Below are 13,142 nucleotides of genomic sequence, written 5' to 3' on the forward strand. Positions count from 1 at the left end.
CCAAAGCTAATGTGTTAGCCTAACGCTAGCAGCAGAAATGTCTCCTGGTCTTTAGCCAAAGACTAAAGAGAAATCCTCCAACACTAAAATCTGACGCCTCCATCTTGTTTCCATCTGGTGAAGAAGGAAGTTGCTCTCAGTGTCTTCAGAGGTTTTTGTGTCGTTTCCTTCAGTGGTTCTTGGTGCAGCGCCCCCACAGGCCAGGAGGGGAACAGGTTGGTTTGACTCAGAACCACAGCAGCTGGAGGTGGAGCAGCTGATGGAGTTCTGGTTCCAGCACAACCGGGTCCACTGGATTATCAGGTCTATATAGTGAAATAAATGTTCCATTTCTGAAGTTCTTACTGCAGTGAAAATGTGGCTTTGCAGAACATTGACTCGAGGGACCAGAACCACAATCCACATCAACTGAAAAGATAAAACTTTCTAACAAGTCTGAGCTTCTCTTCCAGCTTTTAATCTTTGTTGAAGACAAACACCTCAGCATTCCTGCCTATTCAACAGAAATCAGAAACATTGGCTGCAGTCGTTCCTCTGCTAAACCTTTTGATCTGGGCTGAGCCTGGTCGTCCTGCTCCCTACACCCACACGCTGCCTGCAAAGAGAATTATTCATTGTTTTTCAGCGCACGACTAAAGGGTTTGAGCTGAAAGAGCAGCTGCCTTCACTGTTAGTTTTACACTGCTGCTGTTTCCAAGCAGCTCTGGTGACTGGAGGTCTCCTCCTCACTGCCGTCAAATGAAAGAGCCGCACTTATTAAACATTTAAGGCCATGAAATCAGGCAAAAGGCTCAGATGTCAGATCAAAATGCATGCCGGTTATGTTAACCAGTCTTTAAACTCTTTTAGTTGTAAATTTGATATTAAACTCACAAATTCTCTTGTTTTTAGCACATTTTCAAAAATTTGGGATAAAATATGCAGCTTTCTTTCATGGAAGCTGAATATTTAACTACAAATTTAGTTTAAACATTTATCTGAAGCTAAATTTAGTTTGAAGCTCCATTTTTACATGGGACCAAATATTTAGTTTGAAACTGACATTTATACATGAATGAATTTAACTTTGACAAAATAAAACACATTTGTTTCTTCCAATAACTCAGCTTAAAAAGAAATTTTTCACACATTTCTGTAAACTCTGGTTTTCACCAAGTCGTGTTGGGAAATGAATCAGCATCAAGAGTTCTGAAAGGTCCAGTTCTGACTGTGGAGTTGATGAAACTCGGTGGACCAGAACCAGCAGAGAACATAGCGACCCAAACCGTCACTGAGTGGAAACGTAAAGCAAAATCTCCCTGTTGATGGTGCACCTTTTCCTACCACACTTCGTCCTTCCACTTAACTTTCTGCGACCTAATTTGCTTCCTTGAACAGGTTAGTACAGGTTTATGGGTGAAACAAAACCCATTCTTAGACAATGAGATTATAGTCTGCTCAGTTTCGCCTATTTTATCAGTTTTCTCCCCAACTCGACACATAAAAATGGCACAATTACACAATCCTACATCTTTGAAAAGCAGATGTGGCGCCTCCTGCACAATCAACAAGAATGCAGCAAGCGGTTTCTTGATGGTAAGTCGACAACAAAACACTTGTCTTTTCCAGCAGCCGTTATACCGAGCATACAGCGGAAAAAACAGTTGAACAAACCCACTTGTGTTGCTAGGGAACGGGCGGAACTCGGCTGGGGTTGCTAGGTAACGGGCAGAACTCGGCTGGGGTTGCTAGGTAACGGGCAGAATGTAACTCAACATTGAAACGGCTCGTTTTCCAAACACTAAAGACATTAAGTTATTGCTAAAGAAAACAACTGTTCGTTTTTTTTAGTGCTTGAGTTGTTTTCAGAAGGAATATAAACTCAAATGGAAATAGAGAAACGTGAAAAATGTGAATTTTAATTTAATAAGCTTGGATGAGGAACTCTGAACAGCCGACTGCTTTAGCAACGACCTTCTGTGGTTCCCCGTTCCGGTGAAGCGAGTCGGACTCTTCTGTCCAGTCAGCAGTCTTCGCTCTGTTTGTGTATCCGACTGACGCAGAGTCACAGACCGTTTAAAGAAAATCGTTTGCAGGTGTTTTGAGTTTCCATTAATGATATTTTTTCACAGTGTAAGCCATAACCTGAAAGGATTGGAAAACATCTCAGCATGCGTGAGGATTCTCAATAATGAGTTCATCGTATTATTGTGATAAATTTTGATTTATTGTTTTCACAATAAATTCTAATTAATAATGTTGAAAAAGACATAAAACTGTCTGTAGCTGGCTGTATTATTATTATTATATTTTTACTATTTTCTTCATTTTTTGTTCAATGAAAGCATCAATAAATATCAAGAAATTTCTAAATATGATTAACTGCAGTTTCTATGTGCAGTTTAGTGACATAAATCACATTTATTTGTGTGACTGATGTTTTTCAGAGCATTGTTTGTGTTTGAGGATCTATTTTATCTAGAAAAAGATGCAATAAATAGTTTTTATTGTTATCACAATGGTATCAAAAATATTATGATAAAAACTTTAAGTCCATATCCCCCAGACATAATATGAGTTTGAGATGACTGGCAAGAAATGTTGCAATATTCTAACTTTATTGATATCTTCGGAGTCAAGTCATGACTTTTTCCCTCCACTTTACTTTCCATTAAGGTGCGTGGACGCGTCATTCTCATTGTTTATCCTAACATCTATTCAACTAATGATATTCTACAATTAATAAACTAATTTTTTAGTTGAATACCTAAAATAAATAAACTTTTAGATGATTTTCCGAACCTGTATGAGGAAGAAAACAACTAAAACTGATAGATTTACAACACAAAGATGACACCTTTCAAGGTATCACAATACTTTTCAATAAATATGGTAATTCTGTGCGCTGCCAGCCAGAACAGCAACCCAGGCGTGACTTCAGTCCATCACAGAGAAGCAGTCAGTCGCTCAAGCTGTCAGAAAGTTTGCTGCGATGCAATCCCACCGAGGCAACATCTTGTAACTTCGCTCCCAGTTTTGTTCCCGTGCCAGACTCGATCACGAGCCAAACTCAGGAAATGAGCGTCTCTGTGAACCTGCCGCACTGAGCAGAATGTGAGAATTGACAGGTAAGGCAGCATCTGCCAAAGCGTGCGGCTTCCTGCCTCCGCCATCCCATCGCATTCGGGATCAATCTCCACGACTCGCCGCGCTCATATCCACACGCCGGTTCCTGTCAGCCGGGAAGCTAATGTACAGGTTAATTATCCAGGCAGTTCTGTTTGGAGAAAACACGAACGGAGCCAAGAGCGGCTGCTCAGGCCAGCATGGCGGCTGCCGGCGCTCCTCACGTCCGTCTCCTCTGGGCTTGTGCTTAATCAGCTGATAAAGAACAGAAAGACGCAAAAGGCTGGCGCTGAAAAAAGCAGCAAATGTCAGTCGGGTTTGATTTTAAACAGAAGTTTCTATTTCATGGTTAGACTCTATTTTAAACAAGATGTCAGAAACGTTTTGGTCCATATGAGCTGCGTTTCCATTGGCCAAATAATTATGCAATTTGATCCTTCAAAAATAAATTAGCTTAAGTAAAAAACAAGTTTTTCTGATAAAAGGTAGCAAAATTAAGTTTATGTCTCAAAAGTTCAATGGAAACAATTTGTCACATGATCAGCAGCAGCTAACAGGTAATATGCAAATTCACTTGCACTCCATCAAAATAATTAGAATATTAGCTCAACATTTAGCTGTGAGCTAAAACTTAGCTAGCAAGCTAAATATTTATCTCACATTTATTTTGAAGGTAAATATTTAATTTGGAGCCAAATATTTAGTACATAAACACATTTAGTTTGCTAAGTTAATATTTAGTTTTCAAATGAAATATTTAACTACCAGGTTAAATATCAACCACATTAAATAAATATTTACTTTGAAGCTAAATATTTAGCTTGCTAATTTAAGTATTTAGCTTTAAACTAAATACTGAGCTTTCCAACTAAATATTTTAGCTCAGTTAGTACAGTGGTGAGTATCCCCGCCTGTCACGCGGGAGGCTAGGGTTCGATTCCCCGACGGCGAGTGAAGTTTGTTTCAGGTCCCTCTTGAAAATGAGATCTAGATCTCAACGGGGTTTACCTGATTAAATAAAGGAATAAATGTTTATCTAACATGCTAATTATTTGTTATAATCCACTTCATTCTAGCAAGTGAATTTACATGCTAGCTAAATATTTAGTTTGAAAGCTAACTACTGAGCTAAATACGTTGTTCTGAGATAAGTGAGATAAACATCTAGTTTGGAGACTAAATAGTAGTTGGTGAGTTAAATATTGAGCTGTGAGTTAAACAGGGAGGCATTTTTGTGCGCCCCTCTGCACCTCAGATCTTCACAAAGCTTCAGTTTTCAGATGAAAGCGGCTCTAAAGTAGGATTAGGGAATCGCTGTACATGCCCCAGTGACTGAGGAATGTTCTCTCAAAGTACTTCAGGCTCCAAAAAGACGTCGTACTATGAGCCTCAGTAAAATACTCACACGCATATTATTCTCTTTATCCTGCTACCTCTGGAAAAACGTTAAAAAGAAGAAAAATACTTCAGAATATAATCATGTTTTTAGCTTTTCGACCCTCTGCGTAAAAACGGCTCTTTGTGTGATGATGTCACAGTGTGTGCACCGGCAGGCCGGCGGTTGAACTCCGGTTCCAGCGGTCCTTATCTTACCTTTGAGCTGAGATCAGTAGGAAGGGGCGCCAGTTTGAACAAAACATTAGTCAAACACTCATTAAGATGCAGACACAGGAGTATGCTAATTTCACCCTACATCTTAGAGAACTAAAAAGACAACAAAAAAGGGCTTCATTAAAAACAGCATGCATTATTCAGAGAGCAGAGGACCAGAGGAACGGCTTCAGGCCAATTATCCTCTGCTGGAATCTTCTGCTGCTCCTGGTCTCTCTGTGCCTTTATCTATATACAAAGTATCCAACTCATCTTTTGAAAGTAGGTTACAACACTCTGCCTTTTGTTTTGGGGGAAAGAAAGTCCACAAAGAGCAGAGATACACTGTTTGGTAGGAAGACAGTTTCATGTCAAAGATGAGACTTCAGGGCGAGAACGGGTGCAGCAACAAAACTCAGAAAACTTTTTTCCCTTTAAAACGAGGTTGATAGAATCGGTTAGATTTTAAACCAGAACTTCAACATCTGCTCCACCTCCAGCTGCTGTGGTTCTCTCTCTCTGCTCTGAGCCAAACCAACCTGTTCCCCTCCTGGCCTGCGGGGGCGCTGCAACAAGAACCACTGAAGGAAACGACACAAAAACCTCCGAAAACGCTGAGAGCAACTTCCTTCTTCACCAAATAGAAACAAACATGGAGTCAGATTTTAGCGGTTTTGTCTTTAGCTAAAGACCACGAGTCATTTCTCCTGCTAGTGCTAGGCTAGCATGTTTGTTTTACCCAGAATGCCCTGCGTTGTAGTCCACCTGCTTTTGGAGCGGTCTCCAGTCTGCTTATGCCTTAAAACTGTACCAGAGTTCACTCCTCCCCAAACTAACCGGACTTTCTAGACAGACGGACTGGAGTTGGATTAAAGCGGATCGAACAAAGCTGGTGTGAACTCAGCTTCAGAAATATCTTCAGTCCAAAAAAAATCTATGAGTTTTGGATGTGATTCTGAGGTTAGTTTGTTAAACAATTTTAGATAAAGTGATGTTATTTTGAAGACACCAAATATTGATTTAATTCAGATTAAATAAATCTAAATTCTCATTTTCTGTGTTGTTTTCTATATGAGCATGTCACAATGGAAACAGAATAACTTTTTTCCCAGAAACTGGCCCCATAAAGGACACAGTTACCCTATCGGAGCAGAAGGAAGTGGCTCTGCTGCTGAACAGAGCGACCTCTTACCGCTGGAACACAGGGAGGCGTGTTTGTGCAGAAACAGAGGAAGTCATGTGCCGGCTGCCTGGTTTTCTGTCACTCATCCTGTCACAAGACTTCACCGTGTCTCATTGTGAGTGTGTGACTGAGAGAGCAGGCTTCCATGAGTCCTGCAGGAACCCACAGTTAAATTTAACTTGCATCGACACGAGGCAGCTTTCCAGCTCCTCCTTGGCCTCGGCCGGATTCTTCCAGTAGCGTTTAATTGTCCTGCAGAGCCGTGTTTGTGCGTGTTCCTGTTGGGCTCTGGGCCCTCTCCGGGGCCTGCTGCGTAATGAGAGCAGACAGAGCATCAGCAACAAAACCCCAGACCTGTCCGCTGCGTCGGAGACGTATGGGGTGACACACACACACACACACACACACACACACACCGAGACAGGGACAAACAGAGTGCAGATAAGGACATCTGTCTTCCAGCCTCCAGAGTTGCTCTACAAACTCGGCCAGTAGTGGAAAATAGTAAACATGATCGTTTAATGCATTAATAACTCGCTCATCATCGTTGAAGCTCCTACTGTAGCTAATCTCTCCCTCTTGTCTGTACTACAAACGCTAGCTGCGCTAAGTGGAAGGCATCAATCACAAACAGTTACGCTTAAGTATTACATGACCATGAAATTCAACAGCAACTAATGCTAAAGAGCTATACCAGCATGGCACTTAGCAGAAGCTAATGCTAATATTCTTCACTAACATGTAATTTAGAAGAACTTAATGATAAATTTATAGACCAACATGGTATTTAGCTGATGCTAATGCTAAAACTCTGCACCAACATTGAACTTAGAGGAAACTAACACTAATGCGTTATACCAACTTGGTTATTTAGCTCAAGCTAATGCTAAAGTGTTATTCCTATGTTGAGTTTAGCAGAAGCAAATGCTACTGTGCTAAATTCAACGATTTGATCCCCACCATGTGCTACAACATAGCTTATGGCTCCTAACAGGATCAAATTTGTTGTCACACAACTTCCTGTTAGGCTTGCGCTTCAGGAAGTCATTCTTTAAAAAAAAAGATCAGTCATTGTTTCAGTTTTATAGCTGTTGAGTTTTGCTAACCCTGTCGGCTAACTGACTGCTGTAGGGCTTCGGTCAGAAAGCACTGAGGACTTTAGTAGGCTTTAAACTGTTTACTGTAGACCTAGAGTGATGCATTCTGGGTATAAAATAAAAAGTCTTCAACGACTTCAAAATAAGAGGATAAAAATAAATATGTAATTACTTGAATTTCCAGCAACAAGTAAATTAGAGTTTTATAATTTATGTAAAAAATGCTAAGTGTGCTAAATGTTTTCAAAGTTAGGGGGGACAAACAGGGTGCAGGTAAGGACATCTGTCCTTCAACCTCCAGAGCTGCTCTACAAACAACTCTGGAGGTTGTTTGTAGAGCAAACGTCCTCCAGAGTTGTTTGCTCTGGAGAGCAGAGCAAACCATTTTTTAGTTGAATAAACTATTTTCACGTGTTTAGACTCACATGTGAAAATGGCTGCAAACCGATGAGCAATTATTCAACCATGCATGTGCTCAGTATTTTCTTCAGTGGTTCTTGGTAGCTGTAAGCAGATTGCCGTTAGCAGATTAGCGTTAGCATTCCTGCCACTGTGACTGGAGGTAGTTTGACCATTTGGATCTCCAGTTGGAGCCGCAGGTCGGCGGTCCTGGAGGACTGGAGCTGCTTTAAACAGTCGGCCTCCTGTTACTAACACGTTTCCATCAGCTCAGCTAAACGCAGCCGAACCTCCAGGCTGCTGCAACTTCAATTAGTCCTTTGAAAGCAGCGGATCCTGGATTCCCAGATAAAACGGGACATAGTGAGAACTCCTGTTCCTATCCTCGCTTCCAGGCAACTTTCTGCCAAAATCTGGACTGACGATTAAGTAGGATTATGTGCTCTATAGTGACAACCATGTCCTGCGCCGAAACCCTGAGAGAGAGTGTGTGTGTGTGTGTGTTTGTGTGTGTGTATGTGTACATGACCATGAGGGAGAGACACTGACGGAAAGGGAGAGAGCTTTTGTTCCAACTGAGCCCCTAATTAGCCAGGCTAATTGAGCTGTTAATTGATCTGTTGTCTTAATTAAACATCTCCTGACGCTTCTTTTCTCCTTGTAGTTGGGAATCTGAGGGAGACGTGTGTGTGGGTGTGTGTGTGTGACACAGAGGTAGCTAGCCCAAACAGATGATGATAATCTGACTGGGCTGATGGCTCCATTAGACACTTTGGCTTGTTTTAGTTTCAGGCTAAAGTCCATCTTTACAGATTTGTTCGGCATTATCGTGGTTCTGAAATGCATTTAAAACTGAATCTGATTACATTAATCTATGTACTTTAATAAAGCTGCCAATTTCAACCAAATCTGTTGACTGACAGGCCAGGACTTTAATCTACTCAACCAGATCAGTTTTGTTAGCAGAGGGAACAATGAACTCTTGTTCATATTTCACACTAGAAATTATTTTTTCTTTTTTTTTTTTTGAGAAAGTAAGCTGAATGGACTGTGGAGAAAACCCACAAAGAAAGCAATTTTTCAACAAATGAACCTATACTGCATTCCTTTCCAATGCATTTTCCAATTTTAGAATGATCTTATATACATATATTTCCTAGAAGTTGATTAGATTCATAACTAATTAAATTACATATTTTACTCTGTAACTTCAGTAGCCAAAGTGCTGCAAACACATGGATGATGCAAACAGTAAGACAAACAAAAAATCAAAAATCAAAAGCTACATATTAAACATAGAAGCAAAAACTGACAATCAACAAAAGAAATGCAAACAAAAATGCTGCAAAGAGTGAAAAGAACTTGAAATATGAGATGTTGTAAACTCGTTCCACAAAGAAGAAGTCATCCAGGCCACTAGGGGGAGTCGACACACAGTCATATGGGAGCAAATGGTCAGTAAAGTCGGGTCTGGTCCCATGGTTTAAGTTTTTGTACAGAAGAAAAGGTGTCATGTTTCATATTTACAAAACTAAATATGCCATATTACCGACTCCAGACGCCCCCTAGTGGTCTGGAGGACTTCCATTTTGTGGCGCGAGTATGCAGCATTTCATGCTTATAGTTGATTTTGCTTTTTGCTTCTACTTCCTGTGAGTGCAGCATTTCGTCCTGCCGTGGCGGCATGTTTGGTTTGTTGAGTTTGTTTCTGTGTTTGTAAATAAAAACTCCTCATAATTTACCTTAAATAAAGGCTGAACTGTGCAGTTTGGAGTTTCCATCATTTATGTGTTTGCAGTTTGTTTATCCGTTTGCTTCACATCGTCACCTTTTGACCACCATAGTAATTATAACTACTTTTACTTTAGCTTTCCTACTACTTTATATATAAATCGTTACGTCCTTTAATTCAAAGCCACATCAAATGTTTTCAGACATTTTTGTAAAAAATAAACCAATATGCAATTTTCTTTCCACTTTTACAATTATGTAGGACTTTGTCCATGTCACAAAACTCTAATAAAGTCCAGTGGAGGTTGTGTTACTGTAGGTGTGTTTTCATGCGTTTCTGTTTGTCTGAATGGGAAACAGTGGAAAACAAAGCCAGCTGTTTATTTCCAGCCGGTAGCTGTGGCTCAGACGGCGCTCTGGGTTCTGGGTGTGATGAAGTAAGACCGGTGGCATGAGGAAACCAGGAAGCAAGCCAGAGATTCACGTACATGCCTGGAATGATTAATCTGGTTTGGTAATGGTTAACCAGCAGGAAGCAGCGATGTCTTCCTTACATCTTTGCAACAAAGCGCTTAACTGTTCTGCTTGGTTCTGGTTGAGAGGAACACCGGTTCAGAGGAAAACGAAACTCAAATAACAAACAAACTGGCTTTCTTTGGATTGATTGGAAAAGTTACAACAAATTAGCTCACTTCTCTACAGAAATACGACACATCCTAGGACCTACAGCAGAGCTACAATGTTCATTTACATTAAAGGTATCTAGTACGCTTCCTTGAACAGGTTAGGATAGGTCTATGGCCTGTAAAAAATGTGTTTATTAGATGTTTTTACACAAAATCAGAGATAAAGAGATTTCATTCTGCCCAGTTCTGCCTATTTCCAGCTGTGTGAGAGCGTCTTGTGACTAAATCCAAATAAGCTGCTGTTGGCCACCCATCCCCAGCTCAACAAACACGAGAAAATGGATGCAAACCAATGAGCAATTATACAACCATGCATGTGCTCAGTATTTTCTTCAGTGGTTCTTGGTGCAGCGCCCCCACAGGCCAGGAGGGGAACAGGTTTGGTTGGTTTATAAACCGCAGCAGCTGAAACTGTAACAAAAGTTTCAGTTTTGATCCCCAGTCAAGCCGCGTCCACCGGACTATCAGGTGGGAAAACAGCCTGGAATGATGTTTGGTCTGAATCGCAGCTGTAAGTTAGAAGCCAACAGTTACTGACCAACTTTTAAAGCTGTTTACACCCAGAGCGTCTCTCCTGATGTCTGAATCGACAGGATCTTCCTGAGGATCTCCAGTGGCAGAGTTTCGATCATAATTGGATCTCTTTCAGGTTTTAAAGAACACCAGATCTGGTGTGTGATTCAGAGCTTCCCTCTGTGTTTCGCCACAAGTCGTCGCAGAGCAACAAGCAAACTCAGTTTAGCGTCAGAGAAGTTTATCAGCCTCCACATCAGCAGAGGGAAACGCTGCACAGCAAGAGCAGCAAAACCCGCAGAGATGAGATTTAACTGGCGGAGGATGGAAGAACTGTTTGGTTTTTTACAATTACGAAAATAAAATCATAATGTCAGTAGAATAAACACAAAATATTACCAGAATAAAGTCGTACAAGTGCAAGAATGAAGTGGTTTTAATGATAAAAAGCTTTGATAGTTATCAGCATCAGACTCTTGTTGAACCGTTTCAAAGTCCTGCTGTCGATAATAATTTAATGCTGATGTGGTAAAAGATGAACTATTTTCTTATTTCTAAAACAGATAATAAATAACTTTATAATTTATTCAACATTCCTCATTTTATTTTTTGAGGGTGAATTCTTATAAAATTAAGATGTTTTTTCTTTTCCTTCCTTACTTTGGCTCTAACTCTCTGTTGTGCAGTTATTTCCTGTCTGCCTGTCAGATCTGCCTGGTTTTTATCTAAAGGTGTTACAAGCAGCCAAATATTGAGGTGAGAGTAATATTTCCTCACGCCGAGTTTTATCAAGCGCATTTTACTAATAATTTGCTGTCGTTCGAGAGGAGAAAGCAGGTGTTACGTCAGCTCCGTCTTCATGCCGGGCAGCAGGGTTCAGGCTCAGGTATTTGTCACGCTTAATGTAAACAGATAAGCCCGTTTTCTGGAAAACATTACGCGCCGCACTAAAAGGTTTTTCACAGAGCAAAGGGAGGGAAGCGGCGTTGGCATCGATCAATAGCTGAAGGTGTGAGGTCACAGGAAGTTCAGGCCCGACTGCAGAGCGTCGTGGGTTTGGAGTCTGGAGGTTTTAATGTTGGTGATGGAGCGATGAGTGGGTGGAGGCGGGCGGGCGGGCGAGCAAGCAAGAGGGAAGTCATTATTATACTTCCTCACTTCCTGCAGCTGCTTCACACCTACTGACCACATGGACCGACTGGAACCAAGTCAGCAGCTAACTTATGACAGCAGGTGCTTCTGCCCTCTTGCTCATCCACTGGGTCATCATGTTTTCACCACAGCCGCCATTTTAGGAAAGCAGGAAGACACTTCATATTCACAAAGTGAGGAATTATCAGGGTTTCTACGTTTTCCAACAGTAAAATTCAAGCAATTTTCAGGGTAAGTTTTACACTTTGAAGATGAAAACAATACAAAAAAACTAAAGGAGGCAGATTAAAGGTGACCTGTAGTGCTTCCTTAAACAGGTTAGGGTTGGTCTATGGCCTATTCAAAACCCGTTCTTTACAATTTTTGCACAAAATCATTCTTAGATAAGGAGATTTATTTTGTCACTTTCAATCCAAATAATCTGCTGCTGGCCACGCCCCTTATCGTTTACACTAACATGTGACAATGGCTGCAAACAGACACTCAATTATCCAACCGTACATCTTTGAAATGCATTAGTGGAGCCTCCTGCACAACTACCAAGGATGCAGCAAGTGGTTTCTGAAGAGTAAGTCAACAGCAAAACATTTGTCTGTTCCAGCTGACCAAACCTGTTGGAGCTCAGCTTGAGTTGCTAGGTAACGAGAGGAAGTCCGCTGGGGTTGCTAGGTAACGGCTGGGCTCGGCTGGGGTCACCAGGTGAAGGGCGGCGCCTGTTAATTTGTGACGTGAGAATAAAAAAACTAATTTAGTTATTGATTAATCATCAACTGGAGTATGTAGACATTTAAATGTGTTGTTTTTTCAGAGAAGGAATTAAGCCAAAACTGTACAAAATGTACAAACATTTTCCATTTAAGATAAAAAAAAAAAAACATCTTTGTCTTTAAATATGTTTTCACCAAAACTCCTCATGCAGTCTTAGCTTCACCTGGTTCAAATTCACTGAAGAATGCTATTTAATTTAATATAAACTAAGAAATTTGATGTTTATTTGCATATTATAATTATTTATTAACATTGTACAAAAGAGGCAGTGGTGGTTAAATGAAAAATCTACATAATGTGTCAATTTCTTTTATTCAAATATTAGACTAATCATCAGAATAACTGATTATTAAAATCATCGTTAGTTGATTTGATCAGACAGTGAGACAATACGCACATGTGTCTTTTTATTGTATTTAAATATCTGGTTTCAACTGTAAATAACATTTTCCAAACTCCAAATATCAGATTGTACTTTAATACAAAATTATGCAGTTTGAATATTAAGAACTTTCAAGGACTTGATACAGAAATCAAAAGCTATCAAAACCTTGAAAACACCCATTTTCAAGGATTTTAGAGCCTTCCCTGAAATACTTTAAATACCATCCATTACTGAGACGGAAAGTGTGTGTGTGTGTGTGTGTGTGTGTGTGTGTGTGTGTGTGTGTGTGTGTGTGTGTGTGTGTGTGTGTGTGTGGGCGTGTGTGTGTGTGTGACTGAGTCAGGGTGAGTTTCTCTGTTTGAGGGAAACTTTGACAGCCTGGCGTCTTTGTTCTAAAGTTCAGACAGAGAAGCAGATGGCTCTTCTCAGTGTGACTTAGCACGCTAGCTAGCCACCAAGTTTCTCTCTGCCTCCTTGGGTGCCGCACATATTGCTGTGAAATGTAGCAGATATTTAACATGAAGACGATCAGG

The 13,142-nt window shown here is 40.5% G+C and overlaps 1 long non-coding RNA gene across 3 annotated transcripts in view; it reads right to left on the reverse strand.

Annotated features, from left to right (window-relative positions):
* Positions 1-13,142, reverse strand: part of LOC114134738 (uncharacterized) — a 76,882-nt gene that overhangs the window by 4,635 nt on the left and 59,105 nt on the right. For 2 of the 3 annotated variants that reach the window (XR_003593452.1, XR_003593451.1), the window contains exon 4: positions 12,068-12,169. This is a non-coding gene — a long non-coding RNA (uncharacterized LOC114134738). Of the gene's footprint in view, positions 1-11,835; positions 12,170-13,142 lie in introns of those variants that run through there. The other variant, XR_003593450.1, reaches the window with a different exon arrangement.

The sequence above is a fragment of the Xiphophorus couchianus genome, chromosome 19 (assembly GCF_001444195.1).
Source record: "Xiphophorus couchianus chromosome 19, X_couchianus-1.0, whole genome shotgun sequence".
Classification (NCBI taxonomy): Eukaryota; Metazoa; Chordata; class Actinopteri; order Cyprinodontiformes; family Poeciliidae; genus Xiphophorus; species Xiphophorus couchianus.